Source organism: Petaurus breviceps, unplaced genomic scaffold (genome assembly GCF_028583685.1).
Source record: "Petaurus breviceps papuanus isolate PSGF00001 unplaced genomic scaffold, PetGlider_PUasm1.0 76, whole genome shotgun sequence".
In the NCBI taxonomy this organism is placed as follows: Eukaryota; Metazoa; Chordata; class Mammalia; order Diprotodontia; family Petauridae; genus Petaurus; species Petaurus breviceps.
This window is the reverse complement of record NW_027186473.1, coordinates 10,391,193-10,416,507: the sequence shown is the minus strand read 5'-3', so window position 1 is coordinate 10,416,507 and position 25,315 is coordinate 10,391,193. Positions and strand designations below refer to the sequence as shown.

The window sequence follows — 25,315 nt, the reverse complement described above, 5'->3', positions numbered from 1 at the left end:
TTGTGGAGGAAAGGAAGAATAAAACTAACGAAATGAAAAGTGTAGAACTTTAGCTTAAAATCTTTTTAAATAATTTTTTTCAAAAGATGAAAATTAGTGTTAAGCTTTTCCAGATTCTTCCTAATAGGGAAAGTGTGAAATTGCAAAACAACCCCTCTGGCCACATCAGAAGTCAAACTTTGCAGCTCAAAAACATTTGGCATTTGTTTAAGCACAAAATGTTAGACTTCTAACTTCTCAGCATTTGGCCTTCTGTTACTCTTGGAATAGATAGAGTATTAGAAGGCACCACTTCAGGGATTTCAAATACTGAGATAACAAAGGGACCTCAAATGAATGTAAAACACATCTACCAATGATGCAACTCTAAGAAAAAAAACCTACCAGATGCTTCTTTCCTTCCTATGGCTTAGCTCAGCAACTTGACCCCAAATGACCTTTATTAAGCCTAAGGTCAAATGAGGCAACTGTGTAAAGGTGCTCAGAGGAGATGGCACACTATAGTGGAAGCCCCTCCTTTTGCCTAACTCAGGAAGCTCTGATAGGACATGAGACATTTGAAATTCCAAGAAAGGTATTTCATTCATTCATTCATTGGTACTGAGTGCCTCCTATATTCACTGTACATTGTTGGTCAGTGTGGGGAATAGAGAAGTGTAAGGCAATCTATTTGAGAGAGATAAGGCAAAAGTGAAAGAAACATCGAAATAATAATATACCTAATATACTCTTGGCACAAAATGATAGAATAGAAAGGAGTACTAAAGGAGTTCCCAAAAGTAGGAATATGTGAAGAGTGTAGTAGGTGGGGAAGACCTTTTTGCGAAGATGGGAACTGAGCTGAGCCCTGAAGGATGGCTAACATTCCAGCAGCATGGCAAGCAGGCTGGAGGCTCTCTTTAAGGCTGGAGCAAAAAGATCTAGATTTTCTCTGGCACTTAAATTGTCATCAAGGTGCTTAGGCAAGCATGTTAAGTTGAAGCACATTCTTATTCTAAGATTGCTAGATGCCGTTTAGTATAGGAGGGGTTTATTACAGTAAATGATGCACTTGTGAGGTAGCCAGATCAATCATTTTAATACATTTTCACAACTGAGGAAAATGGGAAAGCGTTTAGCAACAATGCAGTATTTGGAGTTTTTCTTTCTTTAACCACTTAAGTCAAAATGTGTTCTATCTGTGCATTTCCTTAGTTTCCTTCATGTTTTGCCAAGCATCTCCTGTCTGCCTGGCACCATATTCTCTTGAGATAACTTTAGAGCTTCTGCAGGCATAATGAACCAGCCTTCCAGTAGCTTGAACAACGAATAAGGTACTGTGCTTTCCTGAGGTTCCACCTTTCAGGGGCTGCTGGTGACATGAGTCTTTGCTTGACTTCCCTAAGCCCAGGTAAAACTCTCTCCCTCTTGAAATTACTTTGTATTATTTCACATACGCTTTGTATTTACTAATCTCTGTATCTGTTGTATTCCTAAGTACAGTGTAAGTTCCTTGAGGAGAAAGCCTGTTTCATTTCTGTTCTTGGGGCCTTGAATGCACTAAATAACTACTTAATAAATATGTGTTTAGTTAGGATCATGATTATAGAACTAGAGTTTGAGGAGACCTCAGAGCTCACCTAGTCCAACCCAGCCCTCATTTTATAAATGAGGAAACTGAGATTCAGCAGTGCTAAGCAACTTGCCCCAGGTTCCCTAGGCCTTGCATTCCAGAGTCAGTATGCTGTCTCCATTAATTTGATTAAATTAATCAATCTAGCTCATCAAACACACAGTTGTTTAATTTTCTCTATGCTCCTTATATCATGCAAAATAACTATGAAGGAATATTTCCCTTGAGGTCATTTTTGCCTTCACTTCCACATGCAAAAAGAGATTAACCCAAGTGTAGACAAAATAGTTATTTGGAAAATGGGAACTACTACTGTTACTTGAATCAAGTAACTTGTTTCCTATGTAATGTATTAGTACTCCACTGTACCTCCATAGCACATGAGTGAAAATATGTCGATTTGGGAACCAGCTCTGCTATATAGTCAAGCCTGAAGATTTTGGGCAAGTCATTTACTTCTCATGAGTTTTTCATTATTTGTCAGTAAATGAAGGAGTTGGACTAAATGATCTTTAAGGCTTCCTGTAACTCCCTACATCTGATGACTCAAAGAATTGGTATGCCTTACCTAATGCCTGGTAAGGAACTAAAATATAATTTAAACTTTGGGGGAAGTGGAATCCATACTGTATCACTAAATCTCTCTGGTATACTGGAAAGACCCATTTTCTTAGCATTAACATTTGAGGAGATTCTCATTTAGTGAGAAAACTTTCTGGGAAGGGGAAGAAGAAAAGACTAATACATTTATCAATCTCTCCCTCCACTATAACATAATTTGGAATTCAAGAGTGTATGACAATATAGTTGTTTAAGGGACTTATGGATGCTTTTTGTGAATAAACTTCTTTGTGTGTGTGTGTGTGTATACCAATAAGATGCCAAATGCATTTATATGTGTTTATGGATTTAATTATGTGTGTGCTTATTCACAAAGCAAGGATTTCAGCAAACTAGCATAATAACTTTAGGTTTATAAAAAGTATAATTTTACATGAACACGCCTTTTTGCTGTCTTCTAGAAAAATAAGAAAAACGTAAAAAAAAACCAAACACAAAAACCTTTATCTCCTGAGTGTGCATATACGAGAATTCTGCCAATGGATAGATTATTAATTGGTCTCTAACAGTAGGGAAGAGTGAAAGTAAAAAGGTCTATCCTAGAAGGGAAGGTTGTATTTTGAATGAAATACTGCAGCTTGGAATTGTTTCCTTCCTCCCATGGTGGTAATCTTCTTAAACTGCGCCTATTGGGTATTCTCTGTTAGCAGCACAGAGGATATTAGATTTTCCATGAACATTTTTTTTCAGTTTGAAAAATGTATGCTGTTTGCAATCAGTTAAACAGATTCCTTGTTTTTACAGATTAATACAGAGATAGTTTACTTTCTTTGGATCTTATAATTTGTCACAAAATGTGTTTCCCTGTCTGTTTTTTGTCCATGACAACTTTGAAAGACATTTTTGAGTGTATAAATGTGATCTGAGGAATTGAGAAACTTAGTATGGTGTTTATGAGTAATAGTATATTTCTAATAAGAGTTGGCCCACCCAGAAGGCCAAAGCAACCTTTCTTGATATTTTCTTTGCTCCCAGAGTTGATTGATATTTTCATTCCTTACTTCTTTCTTTCTGATGTTAATAACTTGTTTAATTAAATTAGGTCAGGTCATAATTTTTCAACATATCTTCTTATTTTTCTGATTCAGTAATGATTTTGATATCTGCTTTATCAGTGTAAAAATATCTACTTTAGAAATTACTCCTTCATCAGTAAGTAGTCATTTACAGTAAATTCAGTCTATATAATCTATTAAGATATGGTTGATTGGGGCAGTTAGGTGGCATAGTGAATAGAACACTAGCCCTAGAGTCAGGTGAATCTGAGTTCAAATTCAGCCTCAGACACTTGACACTTACTAGCTGTGTGACCTTGGGCAAGTCACTTAACCCCAATTGCCTTGCCTTCCCCCTCCAAAAAAAAAATAAGGTTGATTTCATTTTTTGTGCTTATAATTCAATGCTTACAATATCCAATGCCCCTCATAGTCTTCTTGAAGAGAATCCTTTGTACAATTTTACAGGTCACTCAAAGGGCATTGGAGAGGTACATGTTGACCACCTAGTACCAATGAATAGAAATGGCTAAAGAATATTATCAGAAGTGGAGAACAGAAAAGAAGGTGGGATGATCATATAGTAAATGTGAGAAATAACCAGTGTTCCCTTGATACCCACACACTGTCAAGAGATCTAGAGAAAGTCATTCTTCTTCCTACCCATGGTGAGTTCTGTGGAATATTTAGGTGGTGGGGGCACAGATGAAATTTAAATGGGATGAGAAGGCATGGAAGGATTCAGACCTGTGCTGGATCAAAACAGATCACAGATACATAGAATGAATCAAATAACTTGGATCAGGAAATCTACCTCACTCAACATCTCCCTCCCATTGCTCTTACTCATTCTGCCCTCTTAGGCCAAGGAGAAGAAGTCTAATTCCTTGTGCCTTTGATGGGCCTCCCAACGTTTGAAATCAACTTACAACATTTCTACACCCCAAAGACAATTCTGACTGTTTAAAGTGAAAAGGGCTATAGAGAACCCTTGCTTCCTGCTGTGTAACTTAGACCCATGAGATTTAGAGTTAAAAGGGACAGTAGAGATTATATAATCCAATCTCCCCATTTTACATATGAAGGCAAGAAGGTCCAGAGGGTAAATTGTTCAAGATCACACAGGTAATAAGTGGAGGGCCCAGTATTTGAACCCAGATTCTCTGACTCCAAATTCACTGTCACTATCTACTGCACTATTACAACCTGCTCAATATGGCTATTGTGAAGTTAGACTATTTGTCCCAGGTAAGAAGCCTCAAAGATATAGGTAAAGGAAGCAATATAGAAAAGAGGAAAGCTGAGACTACCTTTTACCTAAAGATGAAGAAAAACAAATGAAAGTGAAAGTGAAAAAACAAATACTTTCACTGTAACATCTTTATAATAAAACTTAAGACAGTTGTCAGCCTGGAGAAAAAGCATAAAAACTGCTTGTAAACCTGCTGAGAAAATATCCTCACAAGCCCTTAGCTCATAGCATAATGACTTAATTTTTCTAACTGATGTTTAGTCATTTTTTAAAGTTGAGTTGAATACACCTCTGTTTCCATGCTGTTAAGAAATAGTTTAATATATCAATTTATCAAGCCTAGGATGTGTGGAGAGGGAATAGATGCTCTCTAACACTCCAGACAGAGCCCTACCTTGTCTTGTCTTTCCAGGAGCAAGAGACAAGGTTCTAAAAGATAGTCTAGAACTGTGGACTTCTGTAGCCTAACCACTCTTTTGGGGGCTTCAGACCTCTGGCTCCAGTCTCCTTTTTGCAATTCAGTTTCCAAAATTGTAGTTTCAGGAAACTATCTTCTGGATTTCCCCAGGCATACTGACGTTGTGTTTCAGTAACATGGACACTGGGTCATAAAAACTTGGTTTTCTTCCTCACTTCAACACCACCAGGCTACAGAATTTCAATTCCCAGCTAGAAATATGTTAGTACACCAGGGGTAAGAAGAAGGATAAGAATTGTGAACTGAAAGTTGAGAATCTACTAGGAGTCAACTCAAGACCATTCCCCACCACCACCATAATCTTGCCCCCTGTGCATTTCCCAGGCAGTCAACATTGATTTAGCCCTTTACTATGTACAAAATGTTCAACCGGACAGATAGGAATTAGTTTATTACTGCCTGTTAGATCTGCCCTGCTCATCTATCTGTAAGCCAAAGATGAAAAATTTCATAGGACTGAACAAACTTTAAACCTTAATGTTGGTTTATTCTACATTTTGGAGAATTTTCAGATACCATTAGGCTTATACACACTGTAGGTAATTCCTCCAGTGGTGGAGGTCACAATTACTACACAGCTTTTTGTGCATGTGTTATTGGTCCTCGCCTTCCTGTAAATCTATCATAAGGGGGCGTATCCTCTAAGACAGTAGTTCTCAAACATTTTGGCATCAGAACTCGTTTATTCTCTTAAAATGTATTAAGGACCCTAATGAGGTTTTCACTTCAATTCAGTAAAATTGATTAAGCTCCTGTTCTCTGCTAAGCACTGCCCTAAGTGCTGGGGAATACAGATAAGAAAAAGAAAGACAGTCTCTGCCTCCAAAGAGCTTATATTCTAAAGGGGGAAAACAACATACAAAAGGGAGCTGAATAGCAGGAGGGGGATACAGCAGAGGGTACATGGAGTAGAAGCCAAGCATAGCCACCGAAGGGAAATCGAGAGTTCCCTGAAACATGCTGAGAGCTCTGAGCCCTCTGTAAAGGAAGGCTTTGGGAGGAGTTTATTGCTCTACCTTTCAGCCCTCCTAGCTGAGGGAGTTGAGGTGTTCAGTCCCAAAAACCAAGTCACTGAGCATGGTAATGAGATTTTAGGTGATTGGCTTATGCTGGGGGAGGCATAACGTTCATGGAACCAAAACCAAGGGGAGCTGCTAATGGAAAATGGAGAGTTAACTTTTTATTTATGCTGGTTATGTCTATATTTACCATAATAGAAATCAAAACATCTTAGTACCACTATAAAAATGGCTTTGACCTGGCAGACCCCCTGAGAGACTCCTGGGGACCCCCACATGTCCCCAGACCACACTTTAAAAGCTACTGCTCTGATGGACATTCCTCTATTACTCTTGATGTTTTGTGGGCACCAGTAAGGGCACATAGGCTATTCATCTTTTATCTCTTACCTTTACTACATGACAGTCCTATCTCCACATCTAGTCAGCCATCTTTTGCAGATATCTTTGACATTGCTTCTGCTGAGCAGTTATTTGTGGGAATATACTCTAGCTTCTTTATACTCTCTGTCTCTCTGTTGCACTTAGGGTTGCCCTCTTTTCTGACTCTTCAGAGAATATGATATTCCATCATTCAGAGCCATCTGGCATCACCAGAAGAATATTATTATTATTATTATTATTATTTTTAAGCAATTGGGGTTAAGTAACTTGCTCAAGGTTACACGGCCAGTTATTTCTGGGTGTGGTGCTAAGTATCTGAGCCCAGATTTTATCCCCAGGTCATCCCGACACTGGAGCCGGTGCTCTTACTCGCTGAGCCACCTGGCCGCCCCAAGAAGAATATTATTATTAAAAAGATATATTTTTGTTACAGGGAGAAGCTTGGGGCCTGTCACTATACAGTTTCTCAAAGTAGATCCCTCATATTTTCCTCCTCCTATTCAATTTCAAACCAAGATCATTGTCTTTCTATATGGAATGTATTGAGTGACTCACTGAAATTATGTTGTTTTTAATGTTTAACTCTCTATAGCCATCTATTTATACATAGCCATATCTATAATATTTACTTACGTGTATATGTGTTATTGCCCCTCGGTATAGTAGAATTTCCTTGAGGATAGAGACTTGTTATTTTTTGTCTTTATATCTTTAGCACCTCACATGTTGTTGGACCAATGGTAGGTGCTTAACAAAAGCTTTTTGATTGATTGATTACAATGTTTGTCCAAGATATATGTAGTAATAGATCAGCCTTATGGATTTTCCATCTAACTTCAATAACATAATCTGGACAATAGCTATTTTTAATTCATCTTAGTTTTCCTGAATAGATTGGCCAAAGTCTTGAATGAGTTTGGATACAGATCAGAAGGCCCATTGCTCGATGGAATGAGCACAGTGCAGTCCACAAATGAGAGTATCTGGAGAACCTCACCATGTCCACGTGATCCCTCTTCCATTTGGTTTCTGCATTGGATGTTATCCATGATGGTGGCACACACCTTTGGCAGGCATGCCTCCTTTTTTATGCCTTGACTGGTATTTATTATAAGAAAGTCATCCAACAAAATTACTCTGCTTTCCAGAGAATCGTATCTTAACACATGCATGGAAAACATGTTGTTGAAGGAGAGTATTAAAAGCTTCATTTTCTCTCCTGAAGAAAAACTCACTTTTTTATAGTCAATAAACAATATGCACATAGAGCTTTTCTATTTTATGTACTTTTCAGACAAATGTGTGACTATAAAAATGTCATCTGCTGTAGGATATTGTGCACCACAGCTTGCTTATTTCCTTTTCATTTCTTTATCAAGATTACTCTCCATCTTGCATCGTAGTGGGTAGGACACTGGATGTGGAGTCAGGAGGACCTCGGTTTAAATCCCACCTCAGACATTTAGAGCTTTGTGACCTGAGACAAGTCATTTCCCTTCGTTGTAGCTCAATTTCTTTATGTATAAAATGAAGTGATTGAACTTTATGGCCTTGAAGGTCCCTTCCAGCTCTAAATTAATGCACCTATGATATGTGTTTATTCTCATAAAATTTTCTGCATATGGGAAGGCTTAGGAATCATTAGCTACTGAAAATACAGAATTTATATTGTCCCACTCACATTTTATTATTGCTATCCTGTGTTCCACCCAGCCATCCTCACCCTGTTTTAGTATTGCCTGTATCAATAAACAGAAAAGACACAGTAGAGTCCACAGTTCTGTCTTTCTTTCTTTTCAAGGCCAGCATGGATTTCTAAGCAAACTAAATAGATTCAAATCATTCAGTTCAGTTCAATAGGCAGCTCTTAATAAGCATCTTCTATGTGCTGGGCTCTGTGGTGGATGCCAGGGATCGATAGAAGTACAAAACAGGAATAATAACAATGCCTGCCCCACAGAGCTTACATTCTACTGGGGCGGGAGGCATGGCATGGACACAGATAAAGAAGCACAGATTATTCATGTGACAGTGGCAGTCCTGGCCCCTCCTGCCTGAAGACCAGGGGTGTTATATCTTACTCCTTCCCCAGGGTTCTTCAGTATCCTTAAAGGAGTTGGGGAGGATCTAGTCTCTGCCATTGGTTTCAGCCCCACCTAATGGTGTTCTTCCAGTTTTGGGGCTCCCCACACTTCTGTTCCATGTGAATGCTTAACAGCCAGATTAGCTTTTACAAAGAACATATCTTTCAGAAGCATATTAAGAATAAATATACAAACATTCCCTCTAATACATTGGGGTAAACCACCCCTCCCCCCCCCATACCACCAAAGTCTCAGAAGAGGGGAGGGGGATTGGGTTCGTAGCTTGGCTCAGTTCCTATATAACAGGATCCTACCAAATTTCAAGTCACAATTTTCTCTTTGGGATTGTATCCTGGTACCCTGGCCTCCTAGGCTGGTTGTAGCATCCATTCTGGAATTCTGCCTTCAAGGTCTTCTACGAGCCAAGGCCAGGTCTAGAACTGAAAAAAGAGGAAGGACAAGGTTGCCCATGCTCTTGGCAAACAATATCCTCACCTCCACCACCCCCTGCCCTTGGATACCACCAGAAAGAGACACTGTCCCTGTCTGGTAGTTTTAAAAACAAAGCCTGTTTTGGCTGTGCAGCCAGTAGAAAAGCCTTCTCCAACCCACATTGATAGGGGAACGTGGAATGTCTTCTCCCAGAATCAGGAATCTGAGATCTCCCAAGTGGGTTCCCCATCTTAGCTGATCTGGACATATGTCAAAGCCCTCTTGCATATACGAAAACAAATACAGAATCTTTCTGGGGAGAGCACTAAACAGCAGGGAAATCAGGAAGGGCATCTGTTGAAGGAGGGAGAGTTGTTGAATTTTTTTTTTTAGCTCATAGTTTCTTATAGATCCACATTAAATTTATTTAGGCCCAATTCACAAGAACTCATTTATATTTTCATGACTCCTTTCCATCCTCAGAAGAAAACAAAACAAAATAAAAAAAACAATTGTGCTCTTATCACTTCCAATGGGGGGAAAATCCTCCAAAAGGAGGACAAAGGATTTCCAATGTTTGTTCTTTTTTTGCATGTCTCTGTAGTTAACTCACAGTTGACATCCGTTTGCAATCGAGACCTCCTTTCCAACACACCAAAGATAATATTTTTCATATTCCCCAGGCTAAAAGAACTAGGAATTATCCTTAGAGAAGAATTTCTGACAACAACCCAAATCACTTAAAGTAAAGGACTTGACAACATCTCTGGTGGCATTAGCTGCCATGCTTTATAATGCATTGACCTGTAACCTCAATTCATTTTTCACTCTGGGATCCTGGCATCCAACTGTTTGGATAGAATTGTCCCAGTAATGTTTTCCATCTGTTGACTTGGCACCACTAGCCATAAGGTGTCACTTGGCTCCCTATCTTGGGATTCCCAGTGCCAAGACTGGAGGCTCTAACAGAAGAGAAACCATCACATTTGTCTGTTGGCAATGTTTATTTTATCTCAACAGAACAAGATTTTTCCGATTTATCTAAGGACAAGTTACATGAAAAAAAAATTCAAGAAATGCAAATGTAGTCAAAAGGTTTTCTTACATCTCACAAAGTGTGATGTAGTAATCATTTTCCAATACTTTCAGTGAAAAGTGTGCATATGTGTATACAGCCAAAAGGTATAGTTACAGGTATAGGTGTACAATTATAGGTATAGGTGTATAGTTAAGTAATGCTCTTGTCTCCTTACTTTGTTAAGTTACACATAGTTGCTGACTATAAAGCTTTCTGAAGTCAGAAATTATCATTAGTATTTTTAGATTGAAGGAAAGAAAAGGAATATTGTCTGAATCACTGATTTTAAAATATGGCCTGCCCCCAAGGGACGTGTGAGAAGTAGGAGGCTCTACCCCACCTGTCCAGAAATAGACAATCATGGTATTTGTCCCCAACATAGCCACACCTACTTTTATCCCCAAACTTCACTACGCCACCCTCTCCATCCACTGTGAAAATTCCCAACCTTTCTCCTTCAGAACCAGATGTTGGTCACTCCAGGCAGATATAACCTAATTGCTCCTTTTGGTACCTATAGCAGCAGCTGCACAGGTGCTATTGAGAAAAAGTCTCTCTTTTCTCCCCATGTCTCCCAGATTACGCAGTGGCTTACAGCAAAGAGCCCCTTAGAGGGTGAGCAGCGCCTCTCCCCCACCTTATCATTTTGCAGCACAGAATAAGCAGGCATAGAAGAATTGCAGCAGATCACAGTTCTAATTACATTGTCTCTCCTACCTTCCACAACCAACCCCCTTATCCAAGTGTCCCTCTTTCTGACATGGGCACCACTACCCTTCCAGTGACCCAAGTTCAAAATCTCACTGATGTCTTTCCTTCCTCCTTCTCCCATCAGTTACCAAAAGTCTCTGTTTTCACCACCACTCCTCTTGAACCTGGCCCCTTATCTCCCCACTCATACAACCACTGCCCTAGTTCACTCCCTTATTTCCTCTCCCCTAGACTATCACTATATTCCCCTATTTGGTCTCCTTGCCTCAAATCTCTCCTCTTTCCAATCTATCATCCATACAGATGCCAAAGTGTTGTTGTTTTTTTTATAAACCACAGACCTGACCTTATCCAATAATCTTTAGGGGCTACATGATCACTCTAATATAAAATATCACTTCATCTTCATCTCATCATTTTTAACTCACAAGCCACAAAAGGCATTGCTGACTCCTCTGCTTTGGATGAAAAATCAATCTATTAGTCAAAAAAAGGAGTAGCTGGGTGGTGCATGTGACCAGAGCTCCAGACCTAGAGTAAGAAAGACCTGAGTTTAAATCCTGCTGCATTCTCGAGGTGTATATGACCTTGAACAAGTCACTTAACCACTGTAAAACGAGGATCGTAATAGTACTTACTACCCAGGGTTGTCATGAGGATGAAATAAGATATTATTTACAAAGTGTTTATCATAGTACTTGACCCATAGTAGGCACTGTATAAATGCTATTATTATTAATGGGGGAGAAAGCATAGCAGGTACACTCTAGACAGGTACAAGACAGACACAAAAGTAACCTTTGTAGAGATGAGGCCTGGTACTTCCGCTGAGGCTTGGAGGGGTGGAGGTAAGGAAGAAGAGAATTCTAGGCATGAGGGACAGCTAATCCAAAAGCAAGGCAACAGTGGTCAGAGCCTTGTGTGTGAGGAATAGGAAGGAGGCCTGTATGGCTGGGTTGTAGCGCACATAGGAGGGAGACTGGAAAGGCCAGAAGAAGGGTTCTGAAGGCCGAACAGACAGCTTTCTATTTGATCCCAAGATGTGAACTGCCCAGAAGCGGTCCTGGAAGTGGCTTGCACTGAAATATCTTGAATAGATGTGCCCTATGTGATTTCTGCAGCATTCGTATGGAGGATGGATTGGGGGGCAGTAGGGAGAGGCTTGAGGTAAGGAGACCAAATAGAAGGTCACGGCAGGAGACCCAGGGAGAGATAATGAGGGTGTGAACTGGAGTGGTGGCTGTGTGAGTGCAGACAAGAAGATAGACATGACTGTATTTGACAACTGATTGAATGGGAGAGTGAGAGTGAGGAGTAGTATGGGGGAAGTTCAGAAGAGGGGTGGCCCTGGTGGGGGAGGGGAGAAGAGAATGAATCCTATCTTGGCTATATTATCCAAAAGGCAGTTCACAATGTGAGCATGGAGCTCAGGAGAGAGAGTAGGGCTGGATGTATAGTTCTGGGAGTCTTCTGCATTGAGGCAACATTCAGACCTTTTGGAGATGATGGAATCACCAAAAGAAAAGAGAAAAGGGCCCAGGATAGAGCCTCGAGTTCCACCCACTCTTAATAGACATGACATGGATGAAGAGCCACCAAAAGAGGCTGCTAAGAAATGGTCTGATAAGTAGGAGAGTCATAAGATTGTGGATGCAGAGCTGGAAGGGACCTGAGAGGGTGAGGCTGAGGCCACTCCCTCATTTCACAGGTGAGGCACAGAGAGACATTGTTGTGCCCAGTGTCACCCAGCTAGGAAGTGGTGCTAGTACCAGTACTGGGCCTTGTGCAGCCAAGTCCAACACTGTCTCTCCAGAAAGAGATGGTTAAAGGTGGCAGATACTACAAAGTGGTCAGTCAGTCGATCAGTCAGCATTTAAGTGGCCACAATGTTCCAACTGTGTTAAGAGCTGGAGGGTTAAGAAGAACAAGGGTCAAGAAAATGCCATTAGACATGTCAATTAAGAAATCATCGGTGACTCTGGAGAGAGTACTTTCAGTTGACTGATGAGACCATAAACCATATTGTAAGGGATTTCTCGTTGAACAAGCATGAAGTTTCTACTGCATGCAGTGTCAGTGGTGGGGATTAGCATTATACAATCTTTCACTAAAGTACTACTCTGATGCCTCATCCTGGCGTGTCTATGACCCTGGGATCTCAAAGGTTAAGCCAGTATGGAGTACACAAGGTCTGGAAAAATCATAAGAATCTACAAAGGCTTCAGGAACTATAGGTCTCTGGTATAAGGAGCAGCCTAGCTGAAGTCAGAGATGTTTATCCCTGGGGTGATACTTCCGTGGTGTGGTCACAGCTACTTATTAAGCCATCCCTAAGATGGAGGGGGCTGCAGACTTCCTCATAGAAGGGACAAAATCTCAAATCCTTGAGTTAATTATAATAGCTCACATTTTTTTTTACCTTCTTATGGTTTACAAAGTGCCTGTTAGCATTTTAAAGATAAGAAAAATGAAACTCAGCAAGATTAAATGACTTGCCCAAGGTCCCACAGGTAGTAGGTGTCAGAGCTGAAAGTAGAACCTAGGTCTTTGTGTCAGGGGATCTGGGTTCCTCTCTGCTTTGTCACCTACTAAGCTATATGACCTAGGGCAAGTCATCTAATCAGCTATGTTTAAAGTCTTCTCATATGCCATGGGGAAATACATTACTCTTGGGCAACTAGGTGGCACAGTGGATAGAACTCCAGGCTTGAAGTGAGGAAGACTCTTCCTGAGTTCAAACCTGGCCTCAGACACTTACTAGCTTTGTGACCCTGGACAAGTCACTTACCTCTGTTTGCCTCAGTTTCCTCATTTGTAAAATGAACTGGAGAAAGAAATGGCAAACCACTCCAGTATCTTTGCCAAGAAAACTCCAAATAGAGTCATGAAGAGTCAAATACAACTGAAACGACAAAACAAAAACACATTACTCTAGCTAGGCCTTAGCAGCAAGAATTCTAGAAAAATTAGAACTAAAAAGATTATTCATGTTAATTGAATATGAGAGTTTAAGATGTATCACAGAATCAAAAAAAAAGAAGAGCCTTCAGGGTACTCTTGTTATATAAAAATAACCATAAAGGAAATTAGTCAACCAAGAATTAGAGATGTTGGTTGCTAATGGTGATAGTGTAGGAGGAGAGGTGACATTATAAATCTTGGCGTTAAGATTAGGTTGAGATGGACAAGAGCCCAACTTTGACTTCTGAGTTAGGAATCCGTGGTTTGGACTCACCAGATCCTTGTAATCTGGCTAGTCAAATAATGGAAATTTAGACAAAGCCTTCTGTGCCTGAACTTTAAACCTTATGAATAGCTTGGCTTATTCCAGTAACAATTTGCATTGCTATGGGATCCAAAGCAGAGATGTCAGCAATGACTTCTCTGGCTTGTCACCAATGACTAACCACATTAATCTGCATCAAATTGATGACATTGGAACCTGCATAGAGGGGGCAAGTGGAGGGACCATAGTTTCATTACCTTACAGATTCTCCTGAATGTCCACTCAGAACTGGTTACAAACAAAAAAGAGATTCCTGATAAAAGCAGTGGTAGTTCCAGTAACATCAACATATCCCAGTCACATTTTTGCAAAGCAGCCAAGATTCTTTCTGCCCTCTAAATGCATCAAGTGGAAATTGAAACATTCAAGTGGGTTATCAGCCTGCTGTATTTTTATAGGACATTATTTATGAAATAGTAGCATGCTTACTAACTGGGTCAAGCCCAGAAAATGCCTTGTGAGAGCCCATGACAGCCAATTGTTTTGTGACTGCCAGCAGTCCAGAGGTTAATGTGAAGAAATGCTAGCTCACAGCCTCAGAAGCTGCCTGCATGCACTGAGGCTATATTCCTCATTATTAATGAACGAGGTCAGACTGGCATAGGTTTGGTTATATTTACATTTCCTGAACAGCCTGGAAGGGGGTTGTGTATGAACTCCAGTGTAGATAACGCAGGGGTCTCTTTGTAGGAAATGTCTGGCTAGCAATAAAGGAAACACCAAGAATGCAAATTGCTCCCATGGAACAGACAGTTTTCTTGCTGATAATGAATTTGATGGTCTGAGTGTAAATTCCTCTTTCTTGATTTTTTCTGTGTACTTGGTATAACTAAAAGAGAAATCATGACTGGAATCAGAGAATTCATAATTATTTTTATAATAATGGTAACTAACATTGATCTAATGCTTAAAAGTTTGCCTAGCATTTTACAAATATTACCTTATTTGGGCCTTAAAACAGCCATCATCTCCATTTTACAAATGGGGAAACTGAGATTAAGTGAGATTAATGACCTAGGCATGATCATATAGCTTAAGGGTCTGAGGTAAGGTTTTGAACCTAGGTCTTTTCTTACTACTAGCTGAATACTCTCTACCACACTGAAGATTCTTAGGAAAATTCTTAAGGCATATGTTAGCATCTGACTGTTACCATCTGAAAGTTTGTCAAGCTCTCTCTTCCTAGTTTCCCAGTCTCCATACCCACCCCTCTCCAGATCTGTCCTTCACACAACCAACAAAGTCATCTCCCTCATTCATAGCTCTGTCCACATCATTCATTCTCCTGCTTAAAAATCTTCAGTTAGTTCCCTCCTGCTTGTAAGAAAAAATAAAAAATACTCTTCCACCTGGGAGTCAAGAGCTTGCTTCCCAGTCTGGCCACACCCCACCTTTTCTCATGTATTTCTTATTACCCCCCCTTCACACATACTCCATTCCATCGAAATTGAACCAATAACTGTTCCGTTCCATCCAGATGGGATGGCCCCCTCTGGGGGTCTCTGTGTGTTCACTTAGGTTCCTGCTAACTCCTCCTTATCTCCATCTTTTGAAATCTTCTTCTTCCAAGGGGTCACCTCCTCAATTCACCAAGAATTCAAAATGCCTTCTGCATGCCAGGCACTGTGCTGGTACATGCTTTCCCTCCCACTCCCCATTTTCCATTTATATTACAAAGCTCCCAGGGAGCAAGGACTAAGCTGTTCTCCTTTGTATACTTAGTGCCTAGTAAGGCCATTTCACCTGGTAGAATGGAATAAATGTTTGTGGAATTGAAGGGAGAAGCAGATGTAGTTTATTATTCTTTTCCTCTTTGGGGGCTCTTCTCGTGTGGGGCACTGTGATGAGAATCCACCTGGTGGAAGGCATCCCTCTCTGTGGCCCTTTTAGATTCACCCTCAGAGGAACAACAGGACTTGCTCTGCTTCGGGAAGTCCTGGAGATAGGAAGCTCTCGGTGGCACGACTGTGTGTTACTTAGCTTTTGTCTTGCCCAGCGCCGACCACAAAGACTTGGACAGTATAGACACTTAACAGATGTTTGAATGGACACACAGACTGGTGAGAGTCCCATTTGTTTTCTTGCTGTTCGTTTCAACTCCCATGGCACTGAAATTATAACAACATTAACGATTCTCTAGATGAGAAGACCTCAATTACAGTGATGCATCATGGTTGCTCCTCATCTTCCCCTATCAGTGGCAGGAACCGTTGTTTCCCCTCCATTTCCAAGCACCATGTCTTTCATGTGTTAGGTGCTAAATCAATGTTTGTCAAATTGAATTAATAATAATTGTATTTCACTGAAATTATAGATGACATACTTTTAAAATACAGTTCAGGTTGTGATTGAATGTATATGGTTTAAATGAAAAAACAAAAAACATATCAAACCTGAATAAAATTTGTATTTCTATGGAAACACGTTCTTCTTTGCCAAAAACTATGATTAGAGACTTTCTTTCAGTTGACCTCATCTATAAAATTAGGGGGTAGAACTAGATGATCCCAAAGGTCCTTTCTTGAACATTCTATGAATTTACTCAATTTAAATTTCAGAATTAAGCCTTAAATCATAACTACAATAAGTAGTGTGGGATTTCATTGTACTTCATACATTTATTTCTACCTACTCGTCTTCCAAGTTTAAAATTATCATACAGGTAAAGAGTAGCTAAATCATCCTTCATCCAAAGGGCAAATATGGTGGTAGTTGAAAGATGCTGAATTTAGAACCTGAAAACTTGGGCACTTTGAAAAAAGACCCTTCACCCACCTTGTGCTGTGAAAAACAAAGGGAGAGAATATTACCAAGAGAACTGAGGGTCATTTACCTCTCTGAGCCTCAGGGTCCTCATTTTCAATAGAAATTGGGACTGAGTTACATGATTTCTAAGATTATATGTCAGCCGTGTTATTTTTATTATTTTACTGCTTTTGTTGTTATTATTATTCCTCCCATTCTGGATCCCATGAAAGGTCAATGGAATTTGGAGGATGACTCATTGACTGCTTTACTATAAATGTTATTTAACTTAGCCTTCCCTCCCTCTCTTCCCCTCCCCTGTCCCAGTCTTGCATTTCTTAATATTCAAAGCCAAATATTTTGAATCCCCTCATTTTCTGGGTGGAATTTTGCCCATGTGAAGAGCTATCCTCTTCCTTGGCCAATTTCCCACCTTATTTTAAGGAAAAGGAAAATAGTCTATTGTGTTAATATTAGTCTATTGCCTGCCCAAATATGATTTTTATAGGCACTCTCAAAGAAGTTTTTCTTATCTTTGTTTGGTAAGAAAATTAAAATATGGTATTAAGAAAGATGAATGTTTTCAACTAATTATAATTTTTTTCTCATTTAAAAATGTTGTATAAACTCTATATTCAGCCTAAATGTTCCAAATGAAGATGATTTTGCTTTCTTTCCACCAGACTTCTAATTAGAACCTCTTGCTCATTTCTGTTTGTGATTCTATCATTAGTCTGGAAGATTTAGAGTTCTAGGTCCTCATCACTGCACTCAAATCTAGACACTCCCCCCCCCCCCCCACCAAAAAAGAGAATGCTTTACTAAAACTGTCACTTTCAATGTATGTATCTAGAACCCAAGATTTGCAAAAATTATGTAAATGTTGTCAAGGCTTTTTAATGTATTATATTACAACAGGCATTGTAATGGTTTACTTTTTAATGAGAGTTTTCTCAATTCACTTGACAATTGAAAATGATTATAGTTCTCATAGTTTGAAAGGGATTTTCTTTGCCTTCCTGATGATATCCGGTTCCCATTTGGTCCTGGAGTGATCATAATATGCTACATTTGTGACATCAGATTCAATCCCATGGCAACCAACTGTAATGTTTCAAACATGGGATTATTGACTTTGTTTTAAACTCTGGTTTAAGGGCAGAGTTAAATACAGGAGTACAGTGAGTGCCTGGCTCTGCCAATATTATTTTTATATATTTTTTTCAATTCTAATTTTTTCAATTTTTTTAAAATAAGAAGTGACAATGTCCCCTTCTAAGAATGTCCTCTGCATAAATTCTTTATGCAAGGCTAAGAATTTATCTACTGACTTTGGTCAAGCATCTGAACTTTATGCTGGACAAACATCTGCATTCCTACAAGGGCAGCTGTCCTTCATGATGTTAGATAAATTCATTGCTCTCAGCGAGTCCCTAGCAGAGATACAAAGAATGCAAACCTTGGCAGCTGTTTAAAAAAAAAAGAAAAAAAAAAAAAAAAAGAAACATCCTCTCATTCTTTAACCCAGAGTGCCTCCTTGTGGTGACAGTGAGTTACTGTCAAGTGAAAGTTAGGGCATTCAAAGAAAGTTCTTTTTTAAAGATTTCTTCCAACCCATATACTTTAAAAGTTTAAATAAGACAAAATGTGATAAATATGATCTAATGGATACACTAATATGTGTGACTGTAATAGGTTGTATGCCAACAAACTTTTCTAATGCATAGAGATGGGGAGATGGTGCTTCTATTAGTAGGATTTGAATTTAGGATGATTTTTCCAGTAGTGGTGAGACTGATGCTGATCCATTCTCATATGCCTACTTGTCCTTCTTGTGACACCATGAGAGACTGGTTAGGGTTAATGCAGTTTGAAAGACAAGACTGCAAGGGACTGTCTTGGCCTGTGCTCTAGACCAACTCAGAGTGTATGGTTAGTCTGTATTACAGTGCTTTTCTCTACTTGCTCTTTAAAAATTGCCTTAAATATAGTGTGTTTTCCTTAATGAGAAACTGAGGTAACAAAGAGAAAACCCTCCCATAAAGCCCATCATTTTAATATAGTGCCTCTTCTCTCTCCAGACTTGTGGGGAAATGGGGGCCCTGTGTTTGTTTGTTTTGCTAAATCATTAGCTTGTAATGTCTAACTTTTATTTAAAACATCTGCCACTAAATGATGACCCAGTGCTGTACGAGGAGCTCTTAGCAGAGCTAAGAAGCTAGAAGCTACAGACTCTGAGTAGCATATAGTCTAGCATTACCCTAGTGGTCAAGAAGATGACAGTTTGTGTGTGTTCCCGGAGCAGGGATTCCCAATTCTTTTTGAAGTGGTTTTCTTAACGCTTCTCCCCTCCTAAAATGTTATGTCTCATAAAGCAAAAGGAAGGAAAGGTGAACTTTATTTGGACAGTTAAGCCTCATATAAGTTGCTAAGTACATAGCACATGCTCCGTCAATACTTGTCCAATAGAAATCAATTTTAGGACCTCTAAGACAATTGTAGACACCTGAGCTGTTGTGAAACCTGAGATGAGAAGAGTGAGCATTGACAGAATGAAACTATTTTGAAGGAGTATTACATACTGTTACCCCACTACCACCAAAAAAAAGAGTGAATATGGTGGCAATGTTTGGATTCTGGATGTGACAAGTGAAAACCAAAGATTTTGTCTTAATGCCTTTCTCATCCTCCTCGATTTAATTCACTGAGGACATGCACTTTTTAAAGTCCCCCCAATCATTCTTTTGAACCGAATGGTCTCAAATTTGATCAATTGAATTGCTGACCTGACCAGAGATTTTCTAATTACCCTATTTTACTCCATACTAAAAGGAAGGAGGGCAGGAAACAATCATTGATTAAAACTATGTGCAGAGCACTGTGATAAGCACTTTATAAATTATTATCTCATTTGATCCTTCTAACAGGTAAGTTTTTTTTTTTTATCATCCCCATTTTACAGTGAAGGAAACCAAGGCAGACAAATGTTTAATGGTTTGCTTAGGGTCACACAGCTAATTAGTGTCTGAGGCCAGATTTGGATTTAGGTCTTCCTGACTCCAGAGCTTGGCCCCAGGGAACAGAACTGGCAGCAGTCAGTAGAAGTTGCTGAGAGGCAGATTTAGGCTTTGTATAATTTTTAAAAACTTTCTAAAATAGTTATCCATTAAACTGTTTAACTAACTAGTGAACAAACCAATGAAAGAAAAACAGAGTTCCTTTGGAGATAGAGAATATGTCCTTACTAGAGATAGCCAAACAAAGGCATGTTGTGTTGGACATTCCTGTTCAGGGGCAGGCTGGGGAGCCTCTGGGGTCCCCTTCCAACTCTGTGTTTCGGGGGAGGGGAACCACTCAGAGAGCTCAACGTATTGGAAAAGAAAGGAATCTTTTTCATCAACTGCCTAAATTTCTTGGGCTTTATTTCCTCTAGGGAAAATTGAATACAAACACAATTAAAACTCTTTATCACAGAGAAATCTTGCATATCGTTCATGAAGGTTCATGTGATTCAATCATATAAGCAAGCACATGACCTTATGTCATAAGTATAAGGTAGAGTTAATTTAGGCAACATTGTACAATGGAAAAATCACTAACTTTGGAGTCAGAGGCTCTGGGTTCAAATCTTACATCTGGATACTTAACTACCTATGTGACTTTGGACAAATCACTTAGCCTCCTTTGACTTTAGTATCTGCATCTTTAGTAGAACCAGATGGCCCCTGAGGTCCCATACAGCTCTAAACTTATGACCGTACGATCCTAAATAAAGAGCATAATTAATGTCTTAAAGGGCAAGTTTGAAGGGTGAGACGAGAGAGAGCATTGTACAATTCCAGGAGAGGGATTCCTAGGGGAATTGGCTCCTAAGAGGGCAAATGGAAATTCCCTGAACAAATGGGATATTTAAGAAGCTTTGCTGTCATTGATAAACACCTTATAATGAGGGAATGAGACCTTCACAATCTTGGCACCAGGCCTAGGAGGGCACCTGATAAATGTTAGTGCTGACTTGGGGCCTTGTTTTGAAATCTTCCAACACGAAGCCCTGGGAAGGTGCCTTTGGGAAAAGAGTTCAGCAAATACGAGATCATTGCTGTCCTATCCAAGGGAAGTATATGCCCTTCCTGAAGTGTGACTAGCAGCCTTTCTGAGTCTCCTGAATGTTTCTAAACAAAGCTGCCCATGCAAGGCCTCCATCTGTGAGTGGTGCCTGGCTTGCAGCTTCTTCCCTCCTGCTAGTATCAGTCTCAGTGTGGTGGAGTTCAGTCTAGCTAAGGCCCCTTCCTGTCATAAATAAGATTACTTTCATTTCACTTGTGGAGTGTGTTATTCCTCAGAGTAATGAATTTCCTCTGTTCCTTTGAGCACATAAACATGGTTTTCATTAGGTTTCTATAAAAAAAAAAAAGGAAGGGGGAGAGAAAGAAAGAGAGGGAGGTAGGAGGAGAGAGAAGCTGAGCAAAATTAATAAAATGACAATTAACTCCTTAAATGCAGGTGAGCAGTTTGTGGAGGTGGGGTGGGGGAGGAACTAAATTAGGCAAGTGAGATGGCATTAAATCATCCCTCCTGATTAAAAATAAATACAAGATCCAATAATATATAGAGAAATACAGCCTTCGTAAGAACAAAGGGAGAGAAAATTTTTAATTTTTAAAAATAATTTTTTGAAGTAAGAAAAAACCCCACATATGTAAAACCATCAGATTGGCCTGTAGACCAGACAAACAGCCTCGGGGGGCTTCTCCATAATCTGTAACACATGATCATACAGGTCTGGAGGTTTATAATTAGACTCCAAACAGAGAGTGACTGCTTGAGCCCTTTATTTGCCCGTAGATTCTTTTTTCCCCTGACGTGTTATGCTAATAAGACATCTTGCCAATTCCCTATATCAGATTTATCCTTAGAGATTTACAAACTATACAATTCGTAAGGGCTCTATGTCTAACTCATATTTATGGGCTGGAATCTCTTGTCAAGCCATGAGTCAGTATAATACTGCGGCTTTCTTGTTGCCAGTGCTGTAAGTTAAAGAAACATCTCCTCCATACTTGAACCTGAAAGCTATTTGGTACCGTTGACCCTTTGACTGCTGCAGGGATTTTCTATGTTTGGGGAGATTATTTTTCTGCCAAAGTCTCCCCAGTCCTAAGAAGGAGTTTCTTTTGAAAGCCAAAGTTAGACCTCTAAAAATAATCTTTCAACGTTAGCATATTCAGGTGGAAATTCTGCCTATTTTTCTTCCCCACATTTTTTTTTTAATTCTTCAAAAGAACCCATGAATGCATGGGCCCCAAGTTCATATTATATGAGGTGACTATAATATATCTCCAGAGAGAGAGAGAAAAAAACAATAACCATCTCAGAATATCAAGGAATTTTATACCAACCTATGAATTCTGTCTACTTACACAACCTATATCGATGCAAACTCCTGTTGCTCAAATGAAGAAACTTGACCAGTTCTCAGAGAGGTATGGCGTAGCCCAGTTGTGACCTCATAAATGTGAATCCTTGTTAGACTTTAAAGGTGCAGATGGTTCCCATTTGAAATTATAAGGATGAAATTCTCTCATAGGTGAAAGTTACTTGCTGAAACTTCAACAACAAGAGAAAGAGACATATTAAATACGGGTTCCCTTTTTCCTTAGTTTTTGGACAGGAAAAATTTTTGGCTTGTCTTTTGTTGTGCAGATAGAAAGCACTGCATATTAAAAATTACCTAGAGCCATTTAATATTTGCTCAGTAGTGTGCTATTCCCTAATCAGCCCCTTCTAGTCTGTAAATCATGTCAACTCTGTCACTGTTTTGATTGGAAGCATGAATCGTACCATTGAAAATCTCTGGGGAAAGCAAACCTCTGCAGCTGTGGAAAGCTGGAGCCATTTGCTAGTATTATTAAAGGAACCTGAGTAGGGTTTTCTTTGAAAAAAAAAAAAAAGATTCAGTGAAATTCATAAGGTGCATAGAGATTTAGTACGAAGTTTTTATTACAAACGTTGTCCGTAGCAGTGCTACTCTGGAAATAGATACAAAAGCATTATGATTGTACAGAAAATGCACAAAATGACATTCCTTTTCTCTTTTCACCCACCTTAGAAGGAATAGAATAAAGAAAATCCAAATGGAAAGTCTGAAATCAGATCTTTTAGTGCAGTTGAAGAGTTTGCTTCTGCTGAATTTTGGCCTTCAGGTGCTTTCCCCCCAAGGTCTACTATGGAAATTTATTTCAGCTCCACTTTCTTTAAACCATTTTAGGGGGATTTATTGTAATGGATTGCGTTAGATAGAGTTGGAATTATTTAGAAGGATGCCTTTTTAAAAGTAATATGTAATAGTTCTAAAAGTTTTAAATTTACCTAACACTGTAAACCTGGCTACTTCCCAACTAGCTCCTTCAGTATTGGGAGGAGGGGAGAAGTCTATGTCTGTATGAGAGTGTTTCTTCTGGCAGAGAAGTTGGTGGGGGAGGGATTAGGGAACTTGGTAAAAATTGTGCTTGAAGTCTCAGAATTTAAACTTCTACTGCCCATTAGATTAAGAAAAAGATATAAAAGATTATATATTTATATATAATGATAAAAAAGATATAAAAATATAAAAGATTATGTTATTATAAAAGGTAACACCGCATGCTGCCCTCAACTTTCCTGCTTGTCTGACACACTCACACCCTTACTATTTGCCAAGAATGTTTTGTCTTCCTTTCTCTAGTTAATGAAGAGTTTGTATTCTCCTGTTCAGCCTAGACATCATAAGAATCTCACTGTGTTTGAACCCAAAATACTAAATATATTTATTTGATTCTTGGTTTAATGGCCAAGTATTTTAGTCTTGTTTTAATCACATTATTCATTTTTAGGGCAGTATTTCTAGTAATTTGATATGGATCTCTTATCTGCCGCAAAGTGACAAAAAGATCCAAGAAATAGTTCATGGAAAATATTTTGAGTTCATTAAGGACACTCACTATATATAAACTCAGAATTTTTTATGTTAGCTGACAAAAATAAAATGCAAGAAGCTCTTGCCAGGGCTGTGTGGGTGAGCAGAAAATGGCAAATTGGTTTGTGTGGGTGAGTGCAAGATAACACATTAGGGCAAAATAACCCACATTGTTTAATCAAGTTAACTAATTAAAAAATACATAAGGTACTTGTGAAGAATAAAATTAAATAAAAGGAAGTGACTTCTCTCAAGGACCTTGTATTCCAACTGAGTCCAGGCATAATTAAATCATGGACTTACAGGCTCATGGGCTCTCATTATCAGTACAACCAAATCAAGGCATGTTGGAGTTACTGCAAAACATTTCCTGGAGATGGCATTCCAGTGTGCTGCTTCAGGTAGAAGGCTAACAAGATAATATATGTTGATAAGAAGTGCATTGGAAACAGAACTAAAAATGTTTGCCTTTTCCCCCCACAAAAACTTTAGTTTGCCCAGGCCTTTGGTCCATTGGCAGGACTAGTCCTTGTAGTTCAAGAGAGATGCCATACATCTTGAGAAGATCTAGAGAAGGGTGGTAGAAATGATCGAGGGCAAAGGGGATAAGGAACCGATGTTTTGTGCTAGTTAGGGATGGCTTCTGGCCTGGGAGCTGTCCAACTGCAAGGAATTTAGAGGGGGTGGAGGATGGGACTAACAGGTAAAGGTAGGCATAAAAACATATATTCCTGAAGAAAGATGTGGGAATCAGACCCTTGCTATTATCCCATTTTCCCACCCTGCAACCTTACTTGGACCACATTTCTTCCTTTGTCTGTTTCAAGCTCTGATTTGACTCTAGTAATAATAATTCACATGTATATAGGTTTCCAAGACACTTTCCTTATAACAATCCTGTGAAGCAAAGCTGGCATTGACCCTTCCAATCTGGACATCGCTTTTACCTCTAGTCCCTCACATTCTATCTTCCAGCCAGAAATCACAAGTGGAACGTCCACAGTCTCCATCCATCAGCAAGCATTTACTAAGAACTTAGTAGGTAGCAGGTATCCTGTGGCTGGCCCAGATTCACAGCAGGTCTAGAGGAACATGGGTGTTGCCACAGAAGGGCAAGTTATAAAGAACCAGACTCAGTTGTTTAAATATGAAGACTAAGAGAAGATCTACTTGATATCTGTAAAATGACAAAGGCAAATGCATCAGGTGAATGCCAAGTACAAGTATTGCCAAACTGGAGAGAAGGGGGTGGGGGCAAGATTGAAACCTAAGATCTTAGAGATTATTCAGTCTGACTACTTCTTTTTATAGAGGTAGCAACAATTCCAAATAGCTCAAGCATATTGCAAGAAGGGAGCAGTGCCTAGTTTCATGATGCCTAGCCAGGACTCTCTTCCTTCAGGCATGATGCCTAAAAGAGGTAAATTCAGGCTGGATAGAGGGACAGAGTAGTCAGGCTGCCTGTTACTGCAGCTTTTCAGCAAAGGCTGGACACCATCTGCAAGGTATACTGTACAGGGGATGCGCTTCAGGTGGACTGATGAAGCGACCTTGGGCAATTCACTTTAGCTGTTGGCCTCCGTGTTTGCTTATCTGTGAAATGGGGATGGCAATAATAACTGTAATAGTCTCACAGGGTTATTCTGGGGCTCCAGTGAGATAA

At 39.4% G+C, this 25,315-nt stretch overlaps 1 protein-coding gene and 1 long non-coding RNA gene across 3 annotated transcripts in view; one reads left to right on the top strand and one right to left on the bottom strand.

Moving 5' to 3' along the window:
- The window catches only part of SCFD2 (sec1 family domain containing 2), a 438,813-nt gene that overhangs the window by 281,392 nt on the left and 132,106 nt on the right, over positions 1-25,315 (top strand). The gene's annotated exons all lie outside the window — the stretch shown is intronic.
- LOC138175002 (uncharacterized) lies at positions 8,142-23,899 on the bottom strand. Of its 2 annotated transcripts, XR_011171847.1 has the most exons (4): positions 22,429-23,899; positions 22,118-22,304; positions 13,455-13,568; positions 8,142-8,885 (listed from the first exon to the last, which is right to left on the bottom strand). It is a non-coding gene; the product is annotated as an uncharacterized lncRNA (long non-coding RNA). The 2 variants fall into 2 exon arrangements; XR_011171846.1 differs by having other exon boundaries at positions 22,118-23,847.